Below are 14,995 nucleotides of genomic sequence, written 5' to 3' on the forward strand. Positions count from 1 at the left end.
TCCGGTTAATACAATTCTAGCATGAATAATAAACATTTATCATGATATGAGGAAAAAAATAGTAACTTTATTATTGCCTCTAGGGCATATTTCCTTCATAATTCTCCGGCGTGCCGAATACCACATCGAGTGTGATTTTTCCCGCACATCGTGCCTCTCGACTGGGAATAATTCCCCGGAAGGTGGTGCTGCTTGGTTCAATGCGGCTCCTGTCTATTTCCATTTTATTGACAGTCTCCTTGTAAATGAGGTTTAGTCTGCTGCCGCCATCCATGAGCACTTTGCTAAGTCGGAAGCCGTCCATGATTGGACTAAGGACCAAAGTGGCTGGTGCTTGGACTGTTCAGAATGGCGGTTCGTCACTGGCATTGAAAGTTATAGCTATGTCATTCTAGGGATTTACTGATGTGACTTGGCAGACTTCGGCGAGGCCGCAGAGTGCTCTCTTGCGCCTGTTATTCGAGGCAAAAGTCTTGAAGACTGTCAACACTGTGTTGTTGTTGTTTTCCGTGGGATGGTGCTCTGCGGTGTTGTTGATGAGGAGATCCTCGCTGCTCTTGGCCACCTGCCGAGGTATCCAACATGCTCTAAGGTTGTGTGTTGGTACGGTATCCGATGTGGTGTGTATGTTGCATGGCCTGTCGAGCCGTCCCTCCAATACGGTTCCGCGCCCTATAGTGGGCTTCGATTTCTTTGTGATTGGATCGAGTGACCTATGAGGGTGCACCCTTTTTGTTCGGACAAGGGGTTTAGTGAGAGCCAGTGGATCCCAAAAGGTTGCCTGAGTTTTCCAGGCACTTTCCATCGCGTAGTACTTCTGTACTATGGTCACCAAGTCAACGAAGTGTGATACGTGGCAGCGATTTATGGCATTAAGGATTCCCTTGTCCGTGTAATTTTTGCAAAATAATGAGATTGCATCTTCATCGCGACAGTCCTTAACCTTGTTCATTGCAAGGAGGAATCTGGCCCAAAAGTGATGTACTGTCTCTTGGGGATGTTGTCTGATGTGGGAAAGATTGCTTGTATCTGGGTGGGTGGGTGGATTTAAGTCCGAACCCTGACCCGATCTGGGACCCAGAGCTTAAGGAACTTCCGAGCTTAATAGTTCGGGTTCCGGGATGTCAACCAATTTTTCTGGCCCACAGTCCGATTATAAGTTCGGAGTTCAGGGCATATCTTCCCGCGAGCGGATATCCGGCTCAGGGATCTCAGTAATCCGGACATATTTCGTCCTCAATATAGGGGAAGAGTCGTTTCATTGCTCTTCCACCACCGCTATCTGATGGGTGATCGGCGGAGAGTTAATCTCTCTCTGATTGGGTTTAAGCCCAATCCGATCATAGTCCGTGGCGACTCCCAAGGCAGCGATGCGATCCAGGAGCTCGTTCAAAGATGATAAATCCGTCGGATCCATCTTCTCGGCGTATTCCGAGCTGACGTGGAGACGATTTTCGATGACCCGAGAAGTCATCATCGGCCCAATGGTCGAACGGGCGGTCATAACGAAGCCACCCAGCCGGAGGGTTTGGCCTGAGGCCAGGGCTCCCCCGGAGGTGATGTTGTCCTTGTTAACAAGGCGAGCCATCAACCCTATCTTCGACGTCACAGTGGAACTCTCAATGAAAGCACCAATGTCGGAGTCAAAACCGGTGGATCTCGGGTAGGGGGTCCCGAACTGTGCGTCTAAGGCTAATGGTATGTGTTGTTGTTGTTTTCCGTGGGATGGTGCTCTGCGGTGTTGTTGATGAGGAGATCCTCGCCGCTCTTGGCCACCTGCCGAGGTATCCAACATGCTCTAAGGTTGTGTGTTGGTACGGTATCCGATGTGGTGTGTATGTTGCATGGCCTGTCAAGCCGTCCCTCCAATACGGTTCCGCGCCCTATAGTGGGCTTCGATTTCTTCGTGATTGGATCGAGTGACCTATGAGGGTGCACCCTTTTTGTTTGGACAAGGGGTTTAGTGAGAGCCAGTGGATCCCAAAAGGCTGCCTGAGTTTTCCAGGCGCTTTCCATCGCGTAGTAATTCTGTACTATGGCCAGCAAGTCAACGAAGTGTGATACGTGGCAGCAATTTATGGCATTAAGGATTCCCTTGTCCGTGTAATTTTTGCAAAATAATGAGATTGCGTCTTCATCGCGATAGTCCTTAACCTTGTTCATTGCAAGGAGGAATCTGGCCCAAAAGTGATGTACTGTCTCTTGGGGATGTTGTCTGATGTGGGAAAGATTGCTTGTATCTGGGTGGGTGGGTGGATTTAAGTCCGAACCCTGACCCGATCTGGGACCCAGAGCTTGAGGAACTTCCGAGCTTAATAGTTCGGGTTCCGGGATGTCAACCAATTTTTCTGGCCCACAGTCCGATTCTAAGTTCGGAGTTCGGGGCATATCTTCCCGCGAGCGGGTATCCGGCTCAGGGATCTCAATAATCCGGACATAGTTCGTCCTCAATATAGGGGAAGAGTCGTTGCATTGCTCTTCCACCACCGCTAGCTGATGGGTGATCGGCGGAGAGTTAATCTCTCTCTGATTGGGTTTAAGCCCAATCCGATCATAGTCCGTGGCGACTCCCAAGGCAGCGATGCGATCCAGGAGCTCGTTCAAAGATGATAAATCCTTCGGATCCATCTTCTCGGCGTATTCCGAGCTGACGTGGAGACGATTTTCGATGACCTGAGAAGTCATCATCTGCCCAATGGCCGAACGGGCGGTCATAACGAAGCCACCCAGCCGGAGGGTTTGGCCTGAGGCCAGGGCTCCCCCGGAGGTGATGTTGTCCTTGATAACAAGGCGAGCCATCAACCCTATCTTCGACGTCACAGTGGAACTCTCAATGAAAGCACCAATGTCGGAGTCAAAACCGGCGGATCTCGGGTAGGGGGTCCCGAACTGTGCGTCTAAGGCTAATGGTAATAGGAGGCGGGGGACACGATGTTTACCCAGGTTCGGGCCCTCTCTATGGGGGTAATACCCTACTTCCTGCTTGATTGATCTTGATGATATGAGTATTACAAGAGTTGATCTACCACGCGATCGTAGAGGCTAACCCTAGAAGCTAGTCTATGATTATGATTGTTGTTGTTGTCCTACGGACTAAACCCTCCAGTTTATATAGACACCAGAGGGGGCTAGGGTTACATCAGGTCAGTTACAGAGAAGGGAATCTACATATCCGAATAGCCAAGCTTGCCTTTCACGCAAAGGAGAGTCCCACCCGGACACGGGACGAAGTCTTCTATCTTGTATCTTCATAGTCCAACAGTACGGCCAATGTATATAGTCCGGCTGTCCGAGAACCCCTTAATCCAGGACTCCCTCAGTTGGGCCGCCGGCCAAGTCACCCTGGGTACGAAGCGGCGTGGGGGCTGATTAGGCGTTTTTCATTCCTTTTATGTTCTTTTTCTATTTGTTTAGTCAGATGGTGTCTGTCGTGAGCTACTGGGGAAAGTTCACATGTCCTGTACCCCATTGATGGCAATAAAATGTAATGCCAAACTCTCACTCCGTTTCAAAAAATGAAATTAAATGAAACGAGTTTGAATGAAAGGCAATGATAATTTACATCAACCCATGGGACCATCCGATCCACATAGTAGGAAACAACACAAAGCTTCCCCTTTTTTGGAAAGTGACTAACCCGATGGTTCATCCCATGAACCCTCCCTTCAACTTCTTGGATGTTCTCCTCTACTTCAAACTTGATTCTATGGAGGGGCATACAAAGTGGCGGAGCTAGCATTTGCCATCAGGGTGGTCCACCCCCAAAAAAATTGACAAGAAATATGACATGTGAACATTCTAACTAGTTCTCGGTATCACATAGAAATAGATCAATATGGTCTTACATACACACTAGAATTCTCAATTAAGACTAAGTTTTGCATAAATTTGACGATAAAGGGTTTCCATCTGCTTTACATATAAAGCACCACAACCAGCATACAACGGACAATACAACAAAAGAAAATAAAAAGAGCAAGAACGGTAAAGATACAAGACACCGGAAGGACCAGTAAGTCAGCAAACCCGATCCTGACTATGACACGACTAGGACAGGGCCGAAACTCGCAGTCGGAGGAGGCCACACATCGTTAACTCTGCTGAGGCAACCAACATCAAACCACAAGCCGTCTCTACCTCCGAAGAAGGCTCAAGCCCCCTCGCCCCGGACCGTAGGGCACCACGCCGTCGGCAGGTAAAGCCGCTCACCCGAGCAGAAGGCCAGGCCGACAGGATGCCGGGGAGAGAACTGCAAGCTCGGTTGCCTCAGCTCGCACCACCACAACCCATACTTCATCACCGTCGAAGCCTGAATCAACATCGATCGAAAGCAATCGAGCAGGAACACCACCGAGGAAGATAACCCCCCTCCTGCGAAGCCTCGACCACCCATCCGCTGACCAAAGGTGGCGCCTTCAAGAAGGACAGTGATGCCAGAGAGCCATCACCACCCAACCGGAGATTTTGCGCTTTCGCCCAGGTCGCATAAGTTTTGCATAAAGAAGCCTATGCTTCAAAAATTATGTAATAAAAATTTACTTCCTATCAATACACAAGTAAATTTATTCATTATGTGCAAAATGAAAGTAATTGAGGCAGAAATGATAGTTGGCTTCATTCAAGCTAACTATAAAGAAACTAATTGAGGCAAAATTCAAGCCTTTGTGTGGCTTCTTTCAAGCCAACTAAAATTTTACATCATTTCTACATTATTCGAATTTAAGCATATAGATCGATTATGTATGTGTTAGTGAAGGAAATTGAGGTAAATAGGCAACCCGTAAGTCTGAAATTGGGGCAAAAAGTACATGTAACTTGTTTGTCACCTTGGTGGGGCTTTGCTGGGGGCGACCGGGCCGGCGGGAAGACGGGAAGTGGAGGCGGGACGACAGGACCGCCGGGAGCAGGGAAGGGGCGCAGGTGCGCAACCGCGCGCAACGCAGGGGCAGGGATGATAGTGACTGGGCGGGTGGCCAGATGGGGGCGCTGCCGGACTAGGCGAGCTGGGCTCGGCGGCGACTGGTGACATCGCGACGGCGAGTTGGTTGGCCGGCTGGGTGACGGTCGTCGAGGTTGAGTTGGTGCGCGAGGGTGACGAGGGTTCTGCTCGATGTGGACCGTGGCTGCGTCATCCCTGGATAGGTTAGTTGGACTTTTTTCCTCTCTAGCCCAATTAGATATATATGTATATAAGCAGTTTCACAATTCTAGGGTGGGTCGTGATCCACCGTGGCCACCTTGCAGATCCGCCACTGGGCATACATGGTGATTAGCAGTGATGAGCTCAACGTATTACAAGCCTATGAACAACTTTCAACAATATACACACCTCTCATGAAGGGAAAATCATATTTGTAATTGAAATTCAATGGTATTCAAAAACTTTCATTGACTTTATGTCACTTCCAACCAAAATCCAGAAAATCTTTACAATTTTAAATAGGTTTTAACCCAAAAAACTGCAAGCTTTGACAGATCATAAAATTTTGTGCAAATTTCAACTAGCTTCAAACAAAGTACAAAACATTCAAGCATTTCCAACTAAAAGTTCGCACAAATTAACATCATTCTTAAGAAAATTAAACTGAAAAACCTCTCAGATTTGGCCTATCCTATCTTAGAGGAAATTTTAGCTAGACATGTACATGATAACGTGGACAAGAAGAGCTTCCAAAGGGTCGATAAAGAATATGGTGAAATTATAATTGCCAGAGAGAGAGAGAGAGAATGGAGATATTTCGGAGATGCGGTGTGTCGATGATGTAGCTGTTGCCGACACTAATATGTGGCATGTCTGACGGGAGCGAATTCATAAGATAGGGGGGAGGGAAAGGCACAAGAGATTTGGTGGGTCAAGGTGTTAGATTTTGTTTGGTGTGCAGTGATTGTTTCTAATATAACCTGTAAGTGGTTTTGAAAAAGTCACACCAAGCTCATCCATTTCATAATTAAAAGTTGTGGTAGGAAATCGTTCAACTGAAGCTCCATTATTCTCCCAAAAAGACAAACGACGGCAATGACACCTCCATCAAGCATCAGAACCCTCTAGTCATATCCAATTGATGCTCCCTTATGTCCAGAGACGTCACACCAACACCATAAGACTGAGGGAGGGAACCCTCATCTCTCGTGCAGTGTGTAGCAACAATTCTTTATTTAGGTTTTGGTGATTGTCGTGCTATCTCGAATAAAAGTTCTCCAACTGTAAGACTGTCTCGGTGGTGCTTGGTCTGGCGTTGTCAAGGAGCCTCTGAGTTTTTTATCGTTCCTATCAACCTTTTTGCAAGATGTTTTGGTTCTCGTTATTATATTTTGGAGAGACATAGTTGTCGACAGTGCCATATTTTCCAACAACCCCTTCATTCGAGCCTTGGCGAGCAAGGTGAATGGCCTAGTTTGGCAATACAGTGTAACCATTCAGCAAGATTTGCTCATCTAGAGGTCTTCAATGACTAAGATTTCTCGATGTTGTTCTTCGCCATCCAGAACTAGATGGGGCAACAAGGATGAGTTTCGTTATGGTTTTGCCAAGAACTTTGAGGCCTATAGCCTTGGTTATAATTTTCCAATTTGCTCATGGTTATTTTCGTGCCTATGGGTTTAGTTACCTGATTATCTGGTTGTATCCGCTATCCTTTTAGCTTGATCCCATTTAGAAAGAAACTGTGCCCATCAAAATGAGAATATTTAGTCTACATGCATATATCAAAATCAATCAGAGAGATCCACTAACTACAATATGCAAGGCGCAAGTCCGCCTCGCCTCCGGTGGTCCTAGGGCCATGGAGGCGCGGTGGATCCTGGCAAGGGCCGGTGGGAGGGCTCCGTTTTTAGTCGTTTTTTTCAATCTTGTTAGGGTTTGTGTACTACTCAAGAAGGCGAGACGGCGACGGCTCCCTGAAGATGGAATAAAGGTCTCCCCGCCTAGCCCCCGTTCCGGCGATGCGTTTAGCATCGTTGGTGGGCGTGTGGAGGTGTGTCTCTAGCAGATCTATCTTTGGTGGATTTGCTCGGATCTCGTCGTTGTTCGTCTACGTTCGTGTCTCTTCGGTTTGGATCCTTCCGATCTACGTTATTTTTCATCGGCGACGGTTGCTGTTCTGGAGTGCTGGTCCTATGGGGCTTTAGCACGACGACTTCCCGACTGTCTACTACAACAAGTTGTGCCCGGCTCCGGCAATGGAGGGGCGATGACGGCGGCATGCCTTCGCCTCGCTTCGGTGCTTGTAGTTGTCGCTAGGTGGTCTACGAATCTGGATGTAATTTTTATTTCTGGTATTCGTTGTACTGCCATGATTGAAGATGAATAGATTGGAAGTTTTTCCGCAAAAAAAACTACAATATGCAAGGAAGAACTATGTATGTGTCTTGTCTTCTCATCAGAGTATAGGTGACATTGTGTATGCTCTCACACAAACCATCCTACATATTGCACACTCGACACGAGGAACACACGATGTCGCGTGCGTGCGGATAAATAATGGCACATCCCCGTTCCGTGCTTGGAGATTTCCAGCTAATGATCCACCAACGAGTTGAGTTTGAACTAGTAAGACCTGATTATTTGTTTTCATTTTTTGAGGGAAAGGACCTGGTTCATCTCAGCTGTCCTTCACTCCCGGTAACGGAGCCACTTCAACATAAGTCGAGCCTGGGCTCTATATTTAGCATCAAACATAACAAAGAGTTACCTTAACAAAACTAATAATTCTACTATCTAAGACAGGAAGCTAATTGACCCTTGTACACTTGCACAATAGGATGGCGATCGTGCGGCTGGCAACACTGCTCCCGTGCAAGGCTGTGCCCAAACGGGAGGGAAATATAATTTATTGAGCCCTGATTTCGCAATTGATTGCCAGATCGCGTAGTATCCTTTTTTTCTATCACAACATTTGTCTATACCGGGCCACGCATTGATATTAGATAGGAAAAGTAAATATCAATATTTTAAATAATAAATACCTATTTTTTACATATTAAATACTGATTTTTTATTGTGGTGCAGGAAAAAAGTATCGCTTTTTTCTGTGATGCAGGAACAAAATACCACTATACATGGTAAATAAACCGTGACGGTGGATTTGGAAAACCAGCGGCGCTCCAAGCCCACAAGTGTATTCCCCCGAGCAACTATAAAAGGCCGCCGACCTTAGAAAGGATTATTCACCGGCACCTAAGAGAGATTTCCTTCCTGTAGAATACTTTACAATACTTTCAGGATGGCTGTAGACGTTGGCAAGTGGGTTAGTTTCTTCAAAAATTCTTGGGCTTTAATCCCACTGGTATGAAACACCACTTCATGTACATGGCTTCTTTTTATGAAACTCATGGCTAATATTGTTATTCTACATAAACTCAATGGCTGTTTTTATTTCTTGATTGTTTTCCCTTGCATATCCACTGTTTGCTTACCCGACTGACAAGTAGATCCATATGATTTATATGCTTGCACATCCATAGATTTGTGTGCGATGTTCAAAAGCAAATCTACTAAATATTTTTATCTTGTAATTAAATTGTTGTTCCGTACATTATAGATACCTTCCTAAATTTGTAAAGTATGCGTAGACTTGAAAAGTAGATCTAACCGGTTCTCATCTTTGATGCTTCAGTTCGTATAATACACGCACACGTGTCAGACGTACGCTATCTCTTTCCTTAGATAGTGATGAAAACTAGATCTATAAGGTTTCATCTTGTAATTAAGATTGCTCTCCGTACAGTACGGATATCTCCCATGTGTGTTTTAGTCGTCAATCAAAAAGTATATAGTTTTCTTCTTGTGATTAGGAATCTGTTCCGTACAATATAGATATCCTTTCACGTGTGTAAGGCGTGGACTCCAAAGTAGTTCTACATAGTTTTCATCATTACATAGTTATACTTATGCTCCGTACAACATGGATATCCCCACATGTGTGAGGCAAAGCCCACTCTTGACATAACTACCAGAAGAACTCTCTTTTGTCGTATGCTCATATATCGCTCTTCATGTCGTTGTATTAAACATATCGATGATGGAATGTCACGACAAATGTTGCCGTTAGGTGAGCGTAAAGACCCAGAATATTACCTTACCACTTGCATCTATTAGTGGAATATCACCACAAATGATACCACTAGATTATTGACGCTCGGAATCTTGAGTTATTGCTTGCATGCCGATGGATTGACACAACGAATATCGATGGAATGTGACGACAAATGTTACCGTTACATGAGTTGAAACATGTTGCAACGCCGCTTGTCGCGGCCTTGTAAGCCTAAAAAACATTTTGAATTAGTCACTATGCATTATTTTATTTTATTTTTTACTCATTGTGAATGTGTCTGATGTCACGCAGATTATTGCCCATGGAGTGGTCGTGATTACGGTGGTTGTCGCGTACTCTTCTGTCTCCTCCCACATAAATAATACCGCGCAGAGCGCCGCCACGAGCGCCGTGAAGGTGTCGCTGGCGCACGTCGCCGCCGGCATGCAGTCTCTCATGGAAGCCAACCACTCTGCCGCCATCGTCGCACACTCTTTGCAGATCCCTAGCAACAAATCATCTCATTTCCGACACGTAATTTACCGAGCATCCCTATGGTTTAACTGTGCCTTCTTCTTTTTGCAATCGTAACCAATTTCAGCATGTATGTGCCCTTCCTTTTTTGAACCACGATTACTTTCTTACTTTGAATAACAATCTTTAATGACCACCCAGGCCGACGTGGTAACTGGTTAATACGTATGATCTTATTTGATTTGCCGTATAAATGTGCGCAATTATATGTATATATACGCATGCACATACACAGACAAATAAGTATCTTTTTGCATGTATATAAATTCTATGTATATGTGAGATATATGGCACGTCCCAATACATTCAATTTCACCACTTGAATTACTCATGTACATATATGTTTTTGTGTTGACCTGACAGGTGGGATCACATCTGTTCATGGCGTTGGCCATGCAGCCTCAGGTGGCCGAGATGTCATACACCAGCGTGAACGGCACCACGTTGACATACTACCGCGCCGAGGACGGTCAGCAGACAGCGAAGCTCGTGAGCCAACGCCGCAAATGGTACACCGAGCAGGCGGTTGATCCGGTGACCGGCCGTCTCACCGGCCACCCCGTCCCAGCGACGAGGCCGGAGCACCTGCCCAACGCGACACAGCTCATCGCCGCCGCCAACAGCGGCTCACCCGCGGCGCTCCAGGCCGGGTGGGTCCACTCCAGCGTCCAGGTGGTGGTCTTCTCCGCACCGGTCGGCCAGACCGCCGTGGTCTCCGCTGCCGTCCCCGTCGACGTCCTGACGATCACTAGCCTGGGCACCGCGGCCGATCCGGCCGCGGACACTTACTACGCGATCACCGACAAGCGCACCGGCGCGGCGACGGTTTATAAGCCTTTGGCCCGTGGGAGGCCCGGCCACGGCGCGAAGCTGATGAAGACCTTGTTTTCCGATAGCAACTGCACGGCGTCCGCCATTGACAAGCCCGGTATCGTGATCCACAGCGTCGGGTCGGACCAAGTTGCGTGCACGAGCTTCGACCTCTCCGGCGTGAACCTGGTAACACCCTGTCCATCTAGCATCCATCACAAGCCATCGTCCATATATGCGTAAAGTACTAAATTTATGCTTATAATTAACTAATGACACCACATCATAGAACGTGCATTAAGGTGGCAACTATCTGCGAGATATTCGCAGCAAATGTCATCGACTTCTCAAGAAGAAAAAGTTATGTAAAAGCTCAAAAGTTTCCAAATCAACGGCCCGGTCGAAGTGATTCGCCTAATATATTCCCATCCCAGATCTGAAGATTATCCTCTCCATGAAAATTTTGTTTCCTTCTTTGCAGTAGCACACATATGTATCCATCCGTTCCAAAATAGATGACTCAACTTTGTACTAACTTTAGTACAAAATTGAGTCATCTATTTTAGAACAGAGAGGGTATGTCTAAAAATTTGATCGGGCAACATCGTACAAACAATTATCTACGGTTGTATTTCTTCTTGTTCTCCAGGGAGTCTGGCTATTGCTCAGCGAGTTGAGAGGGGCAACCAAGGTCCGACGGATCGGGGTGGCTGTCGTGTGCATCGTGTGTGCAGTCACGATAGTGGCAATGGTGGTGTGCTTCCTCATGGCACGTGTGTTGTGGAAGGTCAGGGCGCGGGAGGTCGTGCTGGAGGCCGACCTACTGCAACAGAAGGAAGCGCTCCAGCAAACGGAGCGCAAGAGCATGAACAAGAGCAATGCCTTCGCCCGCGCTAGCCACGACATCCGCTCCTCGCTCGCTGCTGTCGCCGGACTCATCGAGATCTCCCGGTCGGAGGCCCGCGGCAAGACCAACCTCATCTATAACCTCAACCAGATGGATGTCGGCACCAATAAGCTCTTCGGTTAGTCCACAACCATGGCCCTACTTACCATCCATACATATCATTCCCATGTATAGGACTATTTAGTACTAGATCCTGACCATAGCATTATAATTTTGCATATTGTAAAAGCGAAGTTTCCTCAAATAATTTGTTTACAATTTTAGGTGTAGAAGTGTCCAAGAGCTCAATTCTACGTTTTAAATATAACACTTGCTTATAATTTCTAGAATATTTAAGAAATCATTCTCTGTTTGGTAAAGGATTAATATTTGATTTACAAAAAAGAATTATTTTTTTCTAAAAATATTAAAATATAGGATAGTTGAAATGGAGCTATCACATATGAATATCTTAGCGGACAGTAAACACACCATGTTCTAATACTGTTTTATCATCAAATTTCTGGTTAGGAAAATATTTCGCTGCATTTACGTACCATGTACCATGTTATCGTGCCTTTCATTTATGCATAAGCGATAAATTTATTATTCGAGAAAAATGAACTTTACACCATCTATGTGTTTTCAGCTGAGCATCTGTTGACTTAATTATCATCCATATATATTTATACATGTCTATGTTACTTTCAGATATTCTTAACACGATACTGGACATGGGCAAGTTGGAGTCTGGGAAGATACAGCTAGAAGAGGTCGAGTTCAGGATGGCAGATGTCCTCGAGGAATCCATGGACCTGGCGAACGTCGTTGGAATGTCAAGAGGTGTCGAGGTGATCTGGGACCCTTGCGACTTCTCCGTGCTCCGGTGCACCGCTACCGTCGGTGACTGTAAGCGTGTCAAGCAGATCCTCGACAACCTTCTCGGCAACGCCATCAAGTTCACGCACGAAGGCCATGTCATGCTCCGGGCGTGGGCCAACCGCCCCGTCATAAGGGGCTCCATGATCAGCACCCCGTCGAGGTTTGCGCCCCGCCGTCGTGTCGCTAGGGTCTTCGGTCGGCTGCTTGGAAGGAGTGAGAATTGTGCCGAACAGAATGGCGGCTTGTCCTTGAAAATTGATCCCGATTCGGTTGAGTTTTATTTTGAGGTTGTTGACACTGGTGTGGGGATACCCGAAGAGAGGAGGGAGTCTGTGTTTGACAACTACGTTCAAGTGAAGGATGGGCATGGTGGCACCGGGCTCGGACTTGGAATTGTGCAATCATTTGTAAGTGATCTCATCTTTCTGCTCTCAAGTGCATCAATGTATATTTTTCGCTTTTGAATTGTCACTTCCTAAACTTTTATCTAAATTTACACACTCCAAAGTCTGAAATTGTATTAATTGGAGGTTATATATATAAATTAAGAGTGACTTGAGATGAAGGTGGCTATGTTAATCCAGATGCGTAGAAATTTGATTGGATTTAAGACAAATTCATGCAACTTTGCTTGTAGCGCTTGACACTCTAAAATAGTTCTTGACACTTTATCTTCGAAAACTATATTGTTCACTCATGTGTCTGTTATTTCTTATTTACTTACGATTTTGTTTGTTGCTTTTATTGTTATATATAGGTTCGTCTGATGGGAGGGGAGATAAGCATCAAGGACAAGGAGTCAGGAGAAGCGGGAACGTGCTTTGGCTTCAACGTGTTCCTGAAGGCCAGGGAGAGTCCAGAGGTTGAAGACATTCTCGAGGAAGGGAGGGCGGCGCCTTCTCTGTTCAGGGAGCCCGCCTGCTTCAAGGGCGACACTGCATCCTCCTTGTCCACGGCGACGAGACCCGCCGGATCCTGCACACATGGATGGAGAGCGTCGGGGTGAAGGTCTGGCCCATCTCGTGCGCCGAGCTCCTCGCCCCGACCATCGACGAGGTGTGCTCCGCCTTCAACGCCTCGCCGTCAAGGCCACCATCGATGTCGTCGCTGCACAGCGCAGGATGCGATGACTTGGAAGACACCATACATCGCTGCCTTGTCTCCAAGGAGATGTCCAGCCACCTGAGGAGCAGCAGGGGCATGGGCGGCAACCACGCCGGGCACCTCCACGCCTTCAGCTTGCTCGTAGTCGTCGACGTCTCTGCTGGGAGGCTCCACGAGGCTGCCCAGGAGGCGGCGAGCTTGGCGAGGACCAAGCTCCAGGCGCCGTGCAGGGTCGTCTGCCTGACGGACCTGAAGACCCCCTCCGAGGACCTAGGGAGGTTTAAAGAGGCGAGCTGCTGCGACCTTGAGCTGCGCAAGCCCATCCACGGCTCCCGGCTGCACAAGCTCCTCCAGGTCATGAGAGACCTCCAGGCATCCCCTTTCGATCACCTTCACCCATATCAGTTCGAGATGCGGGCGGCAGATCAAACCACTGCGTCGGCTTCCGAGATCATGCCCACGGTGCCCATGGGACCAACCAATGTTGGAGACGGCAAGCCACTGGAGGGGATGCGCGTGCTGTTGGTGGACGACACCATGCTTCTGCAGAAAATCCACGGGCAGATGTTGAACGATCTCGGAGCAACCGTGGAGATTGCAGGCGATGGCTCCGTGGCTGTGGCCATGTTCACAGAAGCTCTTCACAACGCCTTGTCGTATGACGTGGTCCTCATGGATTGCCAGGTACGTACATTTCTCAAGCAATACCATGCCAAGCATCGGTTAATTTGTTTCAGATGATATGATTTAGTCATCTCTGACGTTGCTGGCAATTTGATTTTTTTGTTTCAGATGCCGGTGATGAATGGCTATGAGGTGACGAGGCGCATCCGTGAGGAAGAAAGCCGACAAGGCGTCCGCACCCCGATCATTGCACTGACAGCGAATTCCACAGAGGAAGGGCTGCGGGAGGCCATCGAAGCTGGGATGGATCTTCACCTGACGAAGCCGATACCAAAGCCGAAGATCGCAAGGATGGTTCTTGAGCTCTGCAAACAAGACAAGAATTGATGTTGTTATACTCTCGCGAGGATATTTAATTATTTATCACCCATGCATATGGGAATAGTGTTAGTAGTCAAGATCCTACTCCTGCTATTTTAGCTGTTGCTAATGCGGTTGCTAATGCAAGGTTGTCAATGTCGTGCCAAAATTACAATGCATCAAATGATTTATGTTATGCAACTTTATGAGATGACTGCCTTTTTTCTATTTTTAAACAAAAGAATGGTCACAGGATTATATAATATAAATGACTTCCACCAAAAATTTCATACCCCATCCCGAAACGCTAACTGAGTGAGCTCCCATCACATAGTCGAACTGACAACAATGGTGAGCGCCACGCACAGAGAAAGGTTAAATCCTATTCAAAGTCAGAAGAGACCCCTATATGAGACCCATGATGGTTTTTTCTGTTTCTTTCTTTCTTTGGTTTTTCTTGTCTATTTTTATTCGTATGTCTCTCTTCTTTCTTTCAAATTTTCAAAATCTTCGTTGAGGTTTACTTTTAGAAAAATATAGTTTTTTATCTCTTGTTTCTAGAGAAAATAGAAGAACTATTTTTAAGTATATCTAGTTGCATGAACTACTTCTTAAAACTAGTAAGCGTGCACGTGTAACGCACGTCCTGCCAATTCAATCAATTTTTCAAATTCCACCTCTATTTAATTTGTATCCTTTTCTATAGCTTTTGTTTGTCTACACCTTTTTTTAATTCAAACAACTAAAGAAACTAAAAATG

At 46.6% G+C, this 14,995-nt stretch overlaps 1 pseudogene; it reads left to right on the plus strand.

Moving 5' to 3' along the window:
• The first annotated feature begins 8,222 nt into the window (after positions 1-8,222).
• LOC123157732 (probable histidine kinase 2) lies at positions 8,223-14,262 on the plus strand (annotated as a pseudogene).
• Positions 14,263-14,995: the final 733 nt, after the last annotated feature.

The sequence above is a fragment of the Triticum aestivum genome, chromosome 7B (assembly GCF_018294505.1).
Source record: "Triticum aestivum cultivar Chinese Spring chromosome 7B, IWGSC CS RefSeq v2.1, whole genome shotgun sequence".
Lineage (NCBI taxonomy): Eukaryota > Viridiplantae > Streptophyta > Magnoliopsida > Poales > Poaceae > Triticum > Triticum aestivum.